This window comes from Phasianus colchicus, chromosome 1, assembly GCF_987193195.1.
Source record: "Phasianus colchicus chromosome 1, bPhaCol1.hap1.1, whole genome shotgun sequence".
NCBI lineage: Eukaryota > Metazoa > Chordata > Aves > Galliformes > Phasianidae > Phasianus > Phasianus colchicus.
This window is the reverse complement of record NC_143436.1, coordinates 151,512,785-151,528,798: the sequence shown is the minus strand read 5'-3', so window position 1 is coordinate 151,528,798 and position 16,014 is coordinate 151,512,785. Positions and strand designations below refer to the sequence as shown.

The following is a 16,014-nucleotide window of genomic DNA, read 5'->3' as shown; positions in this document are numbered from 1 at the left end:
AATATAACGGAAACTGTACAGCTTAGTTCAGTCAGCTCACTGTGACTAGAGTAGAGAATGAGGATTTACAGTTTTATGTCTTTTGTTTCTGAAAAAAAAAAAAAAAAAAAGTGATTATATTTGCACAATGATTGCAGTCAGTCCTATTTAAAAATACCCCTCTTGTTCTGCAGGAGGAGAACTGGGTTAATTATAATTGTCTCTTTTACAGATGCTATAGCACAGAGTTTTAGTACCTATCTGTGTGAGATTCTGTTCTAATTCCATGAAATATTTTTTTGACGAGAGATGGTCTGTTCTCAGTGTGACAGCATACTTAAATGTGTGTCTTCTGAGTAAAGTATTAATTTCTTTGTGTTCATAAACAAGTGATTAGCACACCCTGTAGGACTACAGCAAAATGTTTCATTCATCCAAGGAACAGTCTTATCCTCCTTCCTACACTGTGTCAGCTGGATTTCTATGCTGTAAATGCTACTTTCCTGTTCATCCTACTACCACAAGGCCACAAACATTTTGGTAAGCAACAACAGATCTCATACTTGGGCATATTAATAATGTACAGCATATAATTTCTGATTTTATTTTTTCTTATTGTGTCTTGATTACTTAACAGTTTGCTTATTAAAGGCCCTATACCAGTCAGGCTCCAGTAACTCCTTTTGTGCTGATAGCCCTCCAGGTGAAAAGGTCATTTCTTATTATTCCTTACACATTTACTAAATTTTTTAAAACATGACTAATGGTTGTTTTTCTACCAAAACAAAACAATAATTTATTAAGTTATTGTAAAGAATATTTCTGGAAGTGCCTGTTGATGGATAAGACTGAACTGATATGAATTTTACAGATTCCACTTAAAATGTTCATCTTTATCAGTTGCTCTGACAATGTTATAATTTTTGAAGCTGTATAAAGAAAATCTAAAACTGTCATGCTTACTTCCATGAGGACCAAAATATTTTATATCATTTCTCTTTAATTCTTCACTAACTACAATATCTCCATATATCATAAGTAAGGAGACAGCAGTCCTCTAACTAATACATATGTTCTACAGAATTAACCCCCAGGTACTGAATTTTCAAACACATAGAGGTGGAAATTACAGCGCCTTGTATTTAACCCTTGACAGAGAATGACTGAATGCTATGTGTCAAGCTTTATTAAATTCTATGTTATATGATAATCTGTTCAGGCACCTATACGTTACAGACAAAACAGCTGACACAAACTACATTTTGGTATGATTAGGAAAAACCTCTCAAGGCTCTTCTGGAATATTTTGTTTGATGTCTGATGAAAGTCTTAATAATTTGTTTTTTTCTTTTCAGGAAAATTGTGAAGACTACAGAGAAGTCAGTAAGAAGTAACAGAAAGCCATCCTGTCAGTCAGAACTTAAAAATGTGGTTACTTTGGAGAACATTTGTTTTATAAGGAACATAAAATGTAGTCATTAAGGTAAAGTAGTAATTAAGCTTAAATTTACAGATTGAAATGCTTGAAAACATTAATTTCCTTGGTACATTAATAATAATCATCATGTAAATATCACATTCCCTAAAGGATTTTAAAGAAAAGCCATACTGAAACTTTTATTATTTTTGCTTCATTTTTCAAACAGAAAAGTTCTGTGTTCCTTTAAATTAGTTGCTGGATTGAACAAAAACAATCTTACTTACTTCATATTTCATAGAAATAATATAGTGGGTATAAATAGCCTTTATTTTGAGAACAGGTGACACTAAACTGATTTATCTTATGAAAATAATTCATACTTTTTCTTTAGTGCACCTACTTTATTGTATTATTTATCTTACTACAAATGTGCAATCTTATTTAACTTCTATTATTTCCTTCTGTGCAATAGATCTTGAATCTCCTCTGTATTTCTCCTTTGTTTACTCACTGACAGAAAACTCACAGTTCTGCGCAATGTAGGGAGAGTTTATTATCAAAGTTAAATTATCCTGACCTGTTCTTATTCTTCTCTCCTCCCCTCTCTTCCTTCCTCTTCTCTCCTTTCTCTCCTTTCTCTCCCACTTCCCCTCCCTCTTCCTCCTGAGGTTGGCAATATTTGAATGTCAATTCAAAAACTAATGCCTGGAGGTGACTGGTCTGGAGTGAACAAAAGTCACCTGAGTACTTGCTGTCTTCCATTGTGATAAATCAGACTCATACTTTTCAGATGTACTTGGCTTGCCAATTACCTGAGAACCAAACAATCAAATTCTGATTTGGCATTATGTAGTATGCTAACAGCCTAAAAATCTCTGTAGCAATCTATCTGTGATCCATTATCTTAACAATCTTTGCAGCCTAGAATTATTGTCCACTGGTTTAACAATAATTTCACTGTAGATTTAGAGTCAAGTAATCCTCTCAATTGCCACATAGGCACTGAAACTTTTAAGACAGTTGTTGTAAAGCACTTTTTTGTCAAGTATAAGAGAAAACCCAAAGTGAAATCAGCGGAAAAATTTCCCTTGTTTTCTTTGGCATTTGATTTCTTTTTTATAATATACTCCTAACATCTTGGCAATATTCCTTAAGCTGTGTTTGTATGAAGAAATAAATTAAAATATAATTGTAAGTTAGTATATGCTACATATGTTCTATTTGTTTTTCCATAGTTAAAGAAATTGTGTAAAGTTTTCAAAATTAGTAACAGAACAGTTCTGTCCTGTGTGCCATAGTATTTTAAAAGGAAATAAATAAATAAATAAATAAATAAAAATCATGTTTTGTCTTCTTGTTTCTAAGATGGATTGTAGACAAGCATACACATACACATACTGTACAAATTCATCATGTATTTTGAAAAATGTAATTTTTCAAGATGTTAACAGTTCCAGATGAACTGGTAGCTTGAAATTAGTCTATCAATAGTTTTTAAATTTTACTTTTGGAACACAAATATAGAGATATACTATGTTATAAGCATTTACAGGAAAAGGGAGCAAGGAAAAAATAATCACTAAATGTGCTGTTATCAACAAGTGGAACAAAATATATGACAATTCAAATATGTTTTTTTGTTTGTTTCTTTTTCATGTTAAAAAACATTGGTTTTGGTCTTTTCCAGTAAGTCTAAATAGGAAATTATCAAATAGTGGAACTGCTGTGTAAAGCATTAGTACCTTATTAGATGCAAATTAGGTTCTACGTGCTGAGTATGCCTAAGCCTGTTCATGATAATAATGCCTGCACATAGCCTAATTGTAAATTACATGATATTTCTGTTCCACAGAAACTCAGCCAACATAGCTTGACAGCTTGAAGAAATGGAAACACGTAAAAAATATACTACAATAGACAGTCAGGTTTAAAACAAAACTCACTTAAAAATAGCCAGTGCATTCACATGAGGATTCTATGTACATATTCAGGGGAAAAAATGCGCAGAAAAGCGTCCAAACAGGTCTTGAATATCTCTAGGGAAGGATACTCCACAATCTCTCTGGGTAACCTGTTCCAGGGCTCTGCCACTCCCACAGTATAGAAGTTCTTCCTTGTGCTTGTATTAAACTTCTGTGTTCTAGTTTCTGCCCATTGCCTCATTCCATTGCACATCACTGAAAAGAGCGGCATCATCAACTTCACTCCTGCACTTTAGAATATTTTGTCTCAACTTTTCATTCTGCCATGTAGCCACCGTTCTTATTTCATATTATTCATATTATTGTCACAGAGCAAACAGAGCCCATTACAAAAATTAAATTTACCAGATTTAGGACTCACTTCAGAAATATTAAAAAGCTTTTCTATCTAGCTGGGAAGAATATACAAGTGCACATCTGCCAATGATTTCATTTTGGCTTCTGTTCTAACATAGTCATTTATTTTCAGAATTTAACTTTTAAAGATATGAGAGTCATACTGACCATTACTGAAGTTAGTGCATTAGAAGAAAAAAGTACTGAACTGAATAAGAAACTATACAATTGTTCACGGTTTTTGTTTATTTTTTAATTAAAAGAAGGTAATTTTAAAAGTTTTGATGAAATTTCTCTGTTGAAAAAAAATACTGTTTTAGCTCATTTTTGCAGAAGAAATGTCAAGTTTCTTTTTAAAAAAGCATATATCTCATGTAAGCACTTGGGAGGTATTTCTTTGATCAGTTAAACATGCTGTATCTATAGCTTATCTTGTAATTTTGATAACAGAATTATAGCTCTAACACTGAGCTCATTAGGCTAAGTTCTGTTTAATTTATGAAGTAAGAGCATGCTTACATATCTTTCTTCAGTGCTATTTTTCAAATGTTATTTAGGCAAATGTTGAGTTTTGTTTTTTTTATGCAGCATACAGACATACAGGCAAACCGAACACTTGAGCAGTACATGCAAGTGGGAATTTTTATTCATATACAACATATATTCATATTTATTCATATGCAGCATCTTATCAATTTTATTTAAATCATGAATCCGTCTTGCTTATATGGGCTAGGAAAACCATTAGGACAGCAGAATCGGTCACTTTGCCCCTGCAAAAATGGGAAAATCATGGAAAATTGTCTTTATGAAGATGAAAGAAAATTTCATTTCCTTAGAGGTGAGAGATGAGAGTGAGAATATTTCCAGTAAAGAAAAAAGCAGAAAGTAGGACAGGAAGAGTGAACTTTATGTTCCTTTTGCTATTGAAGAAGATGAGAATGGGGTGAAATACTGACATTCTTTATTGAGACAGTCCATCTCATCTCTGTGGTCAAAGTGATACACACATTCACTTTCTCTCGGTGACACTGCTAAATGCAGTATATACTTCCGAAACGCTATACCCTACTTGCTATGTACCTTGCTTACATATAAAGCCTTTTATGAGCATTTAAACTATCCTATTAAATTTATTTCATTTTCATCTGAGATTTTACAGATTAATGTTTGTACTAATAACAACCATATACTAGCATATGTGCAAAGCAATCATAGACCATGAGCAGGTGTGACCTTAATAGTAGGACAGAATGGTTCAGCAGCTGTATTCTTGTACTCTGCTTTGGACTCAAAGTTTGCTGTGAGTTTCCTTATCTCAAAGTTTGTATGAGCCATTTAGCACTTTGTCTCAATGTTTACACGAAGGCCCATAGCTATTTCCTGTCTTGCCAGACCTGCCTATGCCCATTCATGAATGCCAGGGGCAATGAAGTTAAACTGGTTCTGCCAGAGTCCAAGGTACAGCCAAGCAATCTCCTGGAGAGTGGTCCTTGAAGGAGATCAGCCACCTGAGAGGGGATGTACTCACCAACATGTGCTGTTACCTAGGAACCCAAGACTGACAGGACAGTAAAATGACTGTTAAAACAAGAGAAAGGGGAAGTAAAAGGAAGAAAGAGGGAGAATCCTCCTCATCAACCTTAAGACATCCTTGGATCAATGGAATGCCATTGTAATCCATAGTGATGATTACTTCTTGCTTTCTATAGAGAACCCTTGCTTTTATTTCCTACTTTTTTTACTATCACCTGCCTACCCTTCCCCATCATCCTGACTATGAATTTGTGGTAAACTGAGAGAACAACATTTGATATTTTTTTGTGTGTCTTAGTGACACTCTGGGTACACAGCATGAATCACCTCTCTTCTAATAACTGGGGCAAGTCAGAGCTTATATATATACACAGAGCTTATATACATATTAGGAACAAACTCTTTATTATGAGGGTGGTGAGGCATTGAAACAGGCTACCTAGATAGGCTATGAATGCTCCATCCCTGGAGGTGTTCAAGGCCAGATAGGATGGAAACCTGGGCAACCTGATGTTGAGTGTGAGTTAGTGGTTGGCATCCCTGCCCATGGCAGGAGTGTAGGAACTAGATGATCTTTCAGATCCCTTCCAAAACAAGCCATTCTGTGATTCTTTCTGTGATTCTATACAATGCTATGTGGTTTATGTATAAAGTTGCTATGGAAATAATACTTTCATTATCTGAAAACAGCATATAGCACTAAAATATCATGCCAGCATAAAATAGTTTATGTTGAACAAACCATGTAATGATAACTTGGAGAAATCAAGAAGCTCACTTAATGCTACTTTTGTGTCTTAGTTTCAGCTGGAACAGGGGGGTGGTAGCCAGTTGTTTGTTCATCCCTTTTTTTGCATTTGCGTATATGTGTAGTCATAACCATTTTCCTTTTCCTTTTCTCTAAGTAAATAGTTTTTATCTCAACTCACATGTTCAAATTTGTTTTTGTTGCTATTTTTTCATTCTCTCCTCCATCCCGCTGGGAAACGGGGGAGTGAGTGAGCGACTGTGCAGTGCTGAGCCACCTATAGTGTTAAACCACAACACTTATCCTATTCTTTCCTAATATTTATGGATGGTCTGGCAAGCAGACATTGATGTCACACAATTAAAAATAATGACATAACCTAGTTTTGAAATATGTAATTTTAAGATAAAAAGTATACCATAGATAGTACTTTATTTCATATTTCTTGTTCCAATGGAGGAAGCAGATAATTAAGGCTGGCAGTTTATGGTCTTCAAAAAATGTCACATCTCTGACATTTCTTACACAATTTTGGAAACACTTTATTGTTAAAACTATTATAAGGAAAAGTTGTCTCATATCTGTTTAGAAGCACTGGCAAACTAGCTATGATATAGACCAAATCAGAAATCTATACAGAAACATAATTTGAAAGTCACAGGTCTTCTTCCCGCAACTGATCAAAATGGTTCAATTATCAATTTAATTTTCTCAATATACTGATGCAAAATTATATTGTTTAGTATGTCTAAAACACAAACCAGACAAGTATTGTACATCAATGAGCTGATGCTGTCACATCAATTACCAAAGTATTGAGCATCTTCACAGCCATTCAGCATGGGCATGTACATTCCTTTAGTAATTACTAGGCTCAAGATAAAACAGATATACTTTCACAAAAATGTACTATACCATAGGTATCCAACATTTTGACTTGACAACATACAAGAGATTTTAATGGATTCAACATAGGAACTATATGTGGTTTTTTTTGTTTGTTCTGCTTTTTTCTTAATTATGGAAGTATCAACTATTCAAGAGCTTAAAAAATAATGCCTTATTTATATAGATAATAAATACATTCTAGAAAATAATCATAAATGGTTGAATTTTTTCTATTAGCAGAAGAGTAAAATAATTTAATGTGGGAAATTAAAAGTTAGATCTGTACATAGACTGTCACGTACATAGTCAGATGGGCCGGAAGAACCCCAGGCACCTGTACAGGCTGGGGGGAGTTGTCCTTGAGAGCAGCTCGGCAGAGAAAGACCTAGGGGTCCTGATAGATGAGAAACTTAACATGAGCCAGCAGTGCGCTCTGGCAGCCCGGAAAGCAAATGGGATCCTGGGCTCCATCAGGAGAGGGGTGGTCAGCAGGGATAGGGAGGTGATTGTCCCTCTCTACTCTGCTCTTGTGAGGCCCCATCTGGAGTACTGTGTTCAGGTGTGGAGCCCTCAGTACAAAAAAGACATGGAGATTTTGGAAAGGGTCCAGAGGAGGGCCACGAAGATGATCAGGGGGCTGGAGCACCTCCCCTATGAGGACAGGCTGAGGGAGTTGGGTTTGTTCAGCCTGGAGAAGAGAAGGTTGCGGGGCGACCTCATTGCAGCCTTTCAATATCTGAAGGGAACTTACTCCCAGGAGGGGAGTAAACTCTTCATAAGGGCTGATAATAGCAGGACACGGGGAAATGGTTTTAAGTTAAAAGAGGGAAGATTTAGGTTGGATGTTAGGGGGAAGTTTTTTACTAGGAGGGTGGTTAGGTCCTGGAACAGGCTGCCCAGGGATGTTGTGGATGCCCCGTCCTTGGAGGTGTTCAAGACCAGGTTGGACGAGGCTCTGGGCAACCTGATCTAGTAAAGGTGTATGTTCGGTGGCCCTGCTAGGCAGGGGGGTTGGAACTACATGATCCTTGAGGTCCCCTCCAACCCAGGTCATTCTGTGTGATTCTGTGTGATTCTGTGTGTGTTTCTGATTTTAAATTCAAGTGTTGTGGCTATGCGTTGTCTTGTTTCTATCCAGTCGAGTGTAATTTTTTCCAGGTGACATTGATTAAGATTCAATTGCTGAAAGATAAGTAAGATTAATAATGAAGCATTTCATTACAGGAAAAACATCCATTAATTTCTACTGAAGACTTTTCCCATCTTACAGCTATTGTAAATACATTGTCAGCCTTTGTGAATAGCAATTGTGATATAAACACGTAACTGGCACATTAGTGTTAACTAATATGCCAAAAATAAGTATGCTGTCTTTCACAGTAACAATTTGTGATATTTGTTATTATTCAATTTTATAACTCCTGACCAAACAAGAAAAAGAAATGAAATTCTGATACCCAATGTAAGTGATAATAAGACATATTCAGAGTATAGATTTTATTTATTTATTTATCTATTTATTTATTTATTTAATCCAGTGTGATGTGTTTCCACTCATTATCCTGCATCATAAGAATATCATGTGGAAAAGTTCAAATTTTAAGTGCAGATCAGTGAGATACAAATTTAAATCCAGCAAAGGACTCTTTGCTCATTAGTGAAAAGAGTACTGATCCATCTGCATTGGCCATCATCAGCTTGGAGTTGCTGGATCTTAAATACAGTCTGATTGTCTTGACTCAGATGATTACACAGAGCAAAGAGAGCTTGCAACTGTGACTGTGATTTCATATTCCACATTTTACAAGTAGAGTGATAATATTGTTTTCTAGTTTATCAGTTTACATAAAGAAATCGTTACAATTCATTTTTGCCCAATTTTTGACAAATGACAGTTCTAAATGTCTTCATCTGGTCTTAATAATCTGTAATATTCTCTGTAACTGAGTAAAAATCTATATCAGGAAAGTCATTAAAAAAAAGAGCCATCCTTAATGACCTTGTAAATGGTGTACTAATGATTTGTTCTATTCTTTATACACATACACGTGGATAATATACAATCAGATTATCATGATTCATATGAATGTTTGTCATTTTGGTGAGAAGGAGAGAGAAAAAATTCAAAACAACAACTTCTGTTCTACTCTATTAATTTTGGAAATTTTAATTGCTTTTATTTGAAGACCTTACAATGTCCTTTTCCTTTTTCAAGTAATTATTTGACAAAATAGAAAGTTTTGGAATCTATATTGTTGGAAATGATCTACTTAGATTCAAGTGAAGGCAGACATGATAGCTTTAGATTTATAGTTCAATATCACCCTCTCCTGGAAGAATTCCTGAACTAAAAAGGAATAGATCTTGAACAAAAATAATTATTTTTGTGTTGTTCATAAAATTTAAATATTACTTTTATTAATTCAGACAATATTCTTAACTTATTGGAGAAGGAGAAAAGTTTTTTTTTTATTATTTTTATTATTTATTTTGGGGAAAATGTTCATCCACCAAATAAGAAAAATTACTAGACTATAATCACCATTAATTTAAAATATTATATTTTAGATTCACATAAAGGTCTATACAAACTTGAGCCTGCATGCAGTTCCCAAGTCATGTTTAGTTAACAGTTCTGTATTTTAATCACTTAAAAATGTAATAACTTGTTTCCTCTAGTGATTAATGCAGTATAACAAATTGACAGAGGTGGACAGGGGGGAAAAACAGGGGAAATATTTTCAAATAAAAGATCAGGAATTTATTTCAGTTCAAATATAGTGTGAAAAAGATGAGAAAATAGAAATTGAGACCTTGAGGAGAGTAATAAGAAATCTTATCTTCATTTATATGTTGATGAAGCATAACTGTTTTTTCTTCTTTCTGTTTACTTTGTAAGTTGTATGTAATAGCTTCTTACAGACTTTCAGATATTCTATATTAATTAATTTCCAATACTGACTGTGTTTTTGGCAAAATTTCAAAATCTATCTCAAGAAATACACCACTTCTGTTAAAACAGTGAAATCTATCCAATAACATGATGAGCCTAAGAGAAAAGGTATGGTAAGGGTCATGTGGAATCAGTTCCTATTACCATCTTAATTTATATTGATCCCCAAAATAATAATCATGTGCACATGAAAATTGAGAATAGATGACTCCTGGCATGAACAACAAGGCTAATTTTGTTTTCAGAGCTCAACATGTTTTTCACAGCAGCCAAATGACGTGTCAAACTGAATCACAGCTTCACGTTAACATCAGAAATCACTGCCATTCTGTCTCTATTTATATAAGTAATAATCTTATTTCACAAAACAGGTAGAATATATGGTGAACACATTATTATGAAAATATTTATCTCAGGTTAGAAGAGTGTTTTGGATCTATAGAAAATGTTGTAAGTTTTCACAGAATCACAGAATCATAGGGGTTAGAAGGAACCTCTGGAGACCATCAAGTCTAATCTTCCTGGCAGGTTCCTTAGAGTAGGTCAAACAAGAAGGCATCTAGGTGGATCTTGAATATCTGCAGAGAAGCAGACTCCATAACTTCTCTGAGAATCCTGTTCCAGTTCTCTGTCACCCTCAAAGTAAAGAAATAGTTTCTCATGTTCAGATGAAACTTCCTTTGTTCTAGTTTGTGAGCATTGCCCCTTTTTCCAGTTGCTGGGCAACACTGAATAGATCTGGCCTCATCCACTTAACTCCTGGACTCCTGTACTTTAGATATTTGTAATCAGTGATGAAATCCCCTCTAATTGCCTCTTTTCTGGGCTGAATAGGTCCAGATCATATGGAATATACTCCAAATTTTGACATTCATTTAACTGAATCTGCAGTTTCATTTGGCATATTAATATATATCTTTCTGCTTTCCTATTCAGTGCTTCTGTATTGATGTCCTTATTCATAATATTTTGATAAGGTTTTTAAGAGTTACGGTAATGCAATGAATCAGTAGTCTGGCAATGTTTGCTAGAAAAACTCCACCCAGTTACAGGTGTTCACATAATTAATATCTGTTTTTTTGTTGGTGGTGGTGTTTTTTTTTTTTTTTTAATTACTTGGATTACTGCAGAACAAATAACAAAACTGAAATATTAAAAACCACCCACAATGATAATGCTGAAAGCCACCTACCTAAGTATGAGCATGGCGATGAAAATTAGAGTTGATTATAATTAAATAAATATCTGTGATTATTATCTCTATTCATTTTTACATTAAGCAACAAAAATATGAAAGAAATTTGTTTCTGCCTGTGTGTCAATAGTTCTGTGGAAAAAATGAGGTCATGTGTTATCAGTACTTAATTGTACCTGTGGTTGCAAAATGTGACCCCCAAAGAGAAAAATATTGATTTATAAATAATGAAATAATTCAACCAGAAAGAAACGGGAACAAAACATGAATGCCTTTTCTGCACTTTTTGTAGCCTTAGAATGAAACCTGCCCTCCAAATTTTGTTACACTGTGAATTTGTACTTTCCTAGACAATAAATTGAGGAAGAAGGACAAAAAAAAAATCATGAATTTGTGGAAGAGAACAAATTTTTGAGTACCTAAAGGAGAAAGTTTTTTTATATAGGCTTGTTGACCTATTAGGTAGGAAGATTGTCTAAATTAGTAGTTGCATCACTGATAAGTGCTCCATATAGGTAGATTAGGATATTAGGTTTCAAAAGATAGAGGGGATATTAGGTTTCAAATGATCAACATTTAATTACACTATATAAAATTACTTTTATTTTTTCTATCTTCTTCTGCTTTAAGAAAATGTTCCTTTTGAGATTGCACTGGGTGTGATGCACCCATGTAACTTTTGTACTTTTTTTCCAATGAAAATTTGATCCAATGGTAGCTACAAGCTCTTGCATTATAAGGTAGCTTCCCAGTGTTGAGGGAGAGGGTATCTAAAGTAAATTAGACAGTTTTCATGAAGAAAATCAAATTGGAGATAGAGAAAGATAATCAACTTCTGACCCCATATTTTTTAACAATTTTGTTTTACTTTGTGTTTTTTTGTTTTGTTTTGTTTTGTTTTGTTTCTTTCTTTAAACAAGCTTTTGATGACATTTCTACATATTTCACTGGGGAAAAAAAAAAAAAAAAAAAAAGAGCTTTGATGTATGTACAAATTCAAGCTACCAGAAAAATATGGAATTTACATCTTTAAAAACTGCTTCAGTCTATACATTAATTAAGCTATCTTGCAAGTTTATAGATTCCATTTCGTATTTTCAACACAGGAATAATAATTGAAAGATGATAAACCAAAAGACTTCAAAGCCAGATAAATAATCATTATGTACTTTTGAGTAGCTATAAGTTCATACGTTATTGATATGTTTTGATGTGTTGGTAAATGATGTGATGTAACATATCAACAACAGAAATGATAAAGTAAACCATGACTGTTGAAATATAAAGCCAAAATTTGTAACCTTGAAATATTTTGTGTTTACCTTTCAGTAAGAAAGATGCAAACTAGATTGCAAAATAGAAACCTGGATAGTTGTTCATTACAACTGATTTTAACTTTTCCAAACGAATCTGTTTTCATTATATTTATATACAAGATTTCAGAAGTTTCTTCAGTTCCTAGTCTTTGACAACCTGTTTCTATTCTTTTTCCAGTAATAGGTAACAATAACAGTAATATTAAAACACTACAGTAGCTTAATACTATTTTTATAGAATCATAGAATGGCTGGGTTTGAAAGGGACTTTAAAGATCATCTTATTTCAACCCCTACAATGTGGGCAGGGTTGTTGCCCACAAGATCAGGTTGCCCAGGAACGTGGAATCTAATAGATGTTTCTGGGACGTTCTTTTTGTTACTGGACAGTATCTGGGCTTCTGTTCATTGCTGTTTAACCTGTTCATTGCTGTTTAACCTGGGTGTATAGCTGTCCTGGTTTCACAAAATCACAGAATCACAGAATGTCAGGGATTTGAAGGAACCTCTAAAGATCATCTAGTCCAGTCCATGTGAAAGAGCAGGAGCACATAGATTAGGTCACAAGACACATCCAGGTGGGTTTCCAGAGAAGGAGACTGCACAACCTCTCTGGGCAGCCTGTTCCAGTGTTCTGTGACCCTTACTGTACAGAAGTTTTTTCTTGTATCCTATTTCCAGCTTGCACCCATTGCCCCTTGTCCTGTCATTGGGTGTCACTGAGAACAGCCTGTCTCTGTCCTACTTAATCACACATTTTACATATTTATAAACATTAATAAGGTTTCAGCTGTGATAGAAATGATTTTCTTCATAGTGGTTGGTATGATGCTGTATTTAGGAGAAAAACAATGTTGATAACTCATCACTGTTTTAATTGTTGCTAAGTAGTGCTGTGCAGAGTCAAGAACATTTCAGCTTCTTGTACTGTTCTTTGAAGGGGCTGGTGTGCACAATCAATTGGGAGGACACAGCCAGGACAGCTAACCCAAACTGGATAAAGGGATATTCCATACCATAAGAAGACACATAGAAATAAAAAAACTGGAGGGAGTTGATTGAGGGATGGGGGGACAGCCACTGCTCAAGAACTGAGCATCCATCAGTGAGTGGTAAGCAATTGCAATGTGCAACACTTGTAATATATACTATCATGACTGAAGTATAACAGTCACTCTCACTATTCATATAGTCAGTCATTTCATCATAGAAATCAATGGACTTGGGCAAAAATATTGTTAATGCTAATTCAGTTTTAATAAAAACTACATAATAGTACTTATTTGACTAATGTTATTGTCTTCTATTATGAAATGATGGCTACATGATTTATGACGCAGTAGAAGTTTTATTGTAGTTGGACTAGCAGTTGTAAATCAAATCATGTAATTATTATAGAAAAGGACTAATTAATGTTACAGTTAAAATTATTTATTGAAAAACTTAATGGAATCTTTTCCTTTTATCTTCTGTTGTTCATTCTTCCAGCATCAGTTTGGGCTCAAGAAGAGCTGAGATTAGTCATTATTATCCTGAACTGGGAAGGATTGATGCTGATGACAAATACCTCTTCCTCTTGACTTGTCTCTTTTTGGGATCAATTTTATGTTTTCTTAATACAAAATGTACTTAAGCCAGTGGTTTCTGTTCCATGTTTGAAACTCTTCACTGGTTAGCTATTATTTAAAGTAACAAGATGGTTTCCTCAGATAAAATTAACGTAAGGGGCTAATGTTTGGTATTCAATGACCATATCAATTTGTTTGATTTTTACTAATGATATGATGTTAATGAAGCTAGACTAAAACTTCTTAAGCAGAGTTCTTAGGCAGCCCACTTACTACTAAGCAGCTTTTGTCACAGCTAAAACAAATTAAATCCAACTGAGGCTAAGTTCAAATCTTATTTTGTCAGAGAAATTCATTGCTTTCCTGGAAATGGCAAAGTTGTATTTACTTGGTAAACTTGTAAATGGATTCCAAGATGTTGTTCTCTATAGTGTTTAAACAGACTAAGATGTAGCTGATAGTCTTAAAAGTCCCCAAGTCCTTCTTGACATTGTAAAAGATAAAAATAGCATTTGTCTTCATTTCCACTTTTTTTTTTTTTTTTTTTTTCACCCCACACTCATCAAGAATGTCCTTCAGTAACCACAGTTTTCTGTATTTTGTGATAATTTTATAATCGCATTGGCCTGCTGTTTCGTCACCAGCAGATGAATTCCATCCAACACCATGGATTTGAATGTCCATCTTATCTAAGTTGCAGCAGAAGAAACAAAATTTTTGCTATAGCTAACAAAAGATTATATACTTTATATTGATTTTACAGCGCATAGTATGAGTATTTCTTTAGGCATTCTTTGGCTTGAGATTGTTTAGCTTCTGTTTACAGTTGTCTGATGGAAAATTTCACTAGGGAAAATGTGGGTGACAGATGCTTTTTTTTTTTTTTTTAAATCAGTTTTCATTACCTAAACCTGTATACACCTGAATCATTTGTGGAGGAAAAAAAAAAAAAAAAAAAAAAGAAAAAGTAATTAGCAGTTGAAAAAGGGTGGTTCTATTCTGATGGATCATACCAGCCTAAATCTGTTTGTGACAGAGAGGGCAGCCAATAGTTGAGGGCAACAGTACAGAAACTGCCTTGTTACAGTCAAATCTTTTAATCTGACTAGAGCTATTTTATTAGATTTCTTCTCTGTTTCAATAGTGTTAAAGTTGCAGACGAGCTTTCCTTAGTCTCATTTAACAAAAGGGTTACTGTTTGTTAGACCATGGACTACCTAGGTTTGTCAGATCTCTGCTGTATATAGTATACTCAGACCTTGAACAAAAATAAGTCATTATAGTCACTTCATGGCAAAAGTGCAATTATCATTGGACAAATGTTAAGAAAAACTTAGCATTTTTCCTCTAAAATTGCTTGCTAAGAGGTAAGTAAATTTAGTATTTAGTCTGTCCATTTGCTGTTGTAACAGGAAAAGATGTATTCTATTAAACTAATACATATTTTACAAATAATGAAAAAGTTCCTGTACCTAAAGTGATCCATTTAGTGCAAGGAGAAATAGTCATTTTTTTAGCTCATCTATTTTGCTTTAGTAAACCAATCTAATTATAATTTAAAGAAGCTGTACACATTTCATTGTTTGTACCAGGATACCATTTAACTCTTCTACAGTGTTTTTCTTTGAAATGAAATGAGGTATATATTGTTTTGATACAATAGATCTAATAGCAGTTTTCCATATTAGCTCTCAAAATAAAGCTGGATGTACTTTTTTTTTTTTTTTTTTTTTTTCCTCCAGGTAATAGAAAGAGTCCCAGTCTTTTCCCATTAAAGTGTGTTATGAGCAAGTTTTGTATAGTTAGACAGTTGTCTCTGTGTGTATATGGAAAAGGAAAAACATTGGAAGAAAACACATATTGGTAAACACATGAGACATTGTTACGGATCTGCTTTGGTTCTTCCCACATAATCACAGCAAGCATGCAGTGGTTAGAGACAATTTCCTGACTTAAAGCATCTTGGTGAGAATTCCGGCGCTTCCTCACATGTGCCGGAATATGAAATTCTAATTTCAATGATCATTTAAAAATCCCCAGTATTAATTTCTTATAAACTCTTCTGCTTTCAATACTGCATAGAAAATTGCTTC

General features: G+C 34.1%; 1 protein-coding gene across 1 annotated transcript in view; it reads left to right on the top strand.

The window, feature by feature from the left end:
• The window catches only part of LOC149920149 (uncharacterized), a 566,570-nt gene that overhangs the window by 337,390 nt on the left and 213,166 nt on the right, over window positions 1-16,014 (top strand). The window lies entirely within an intron of this gene.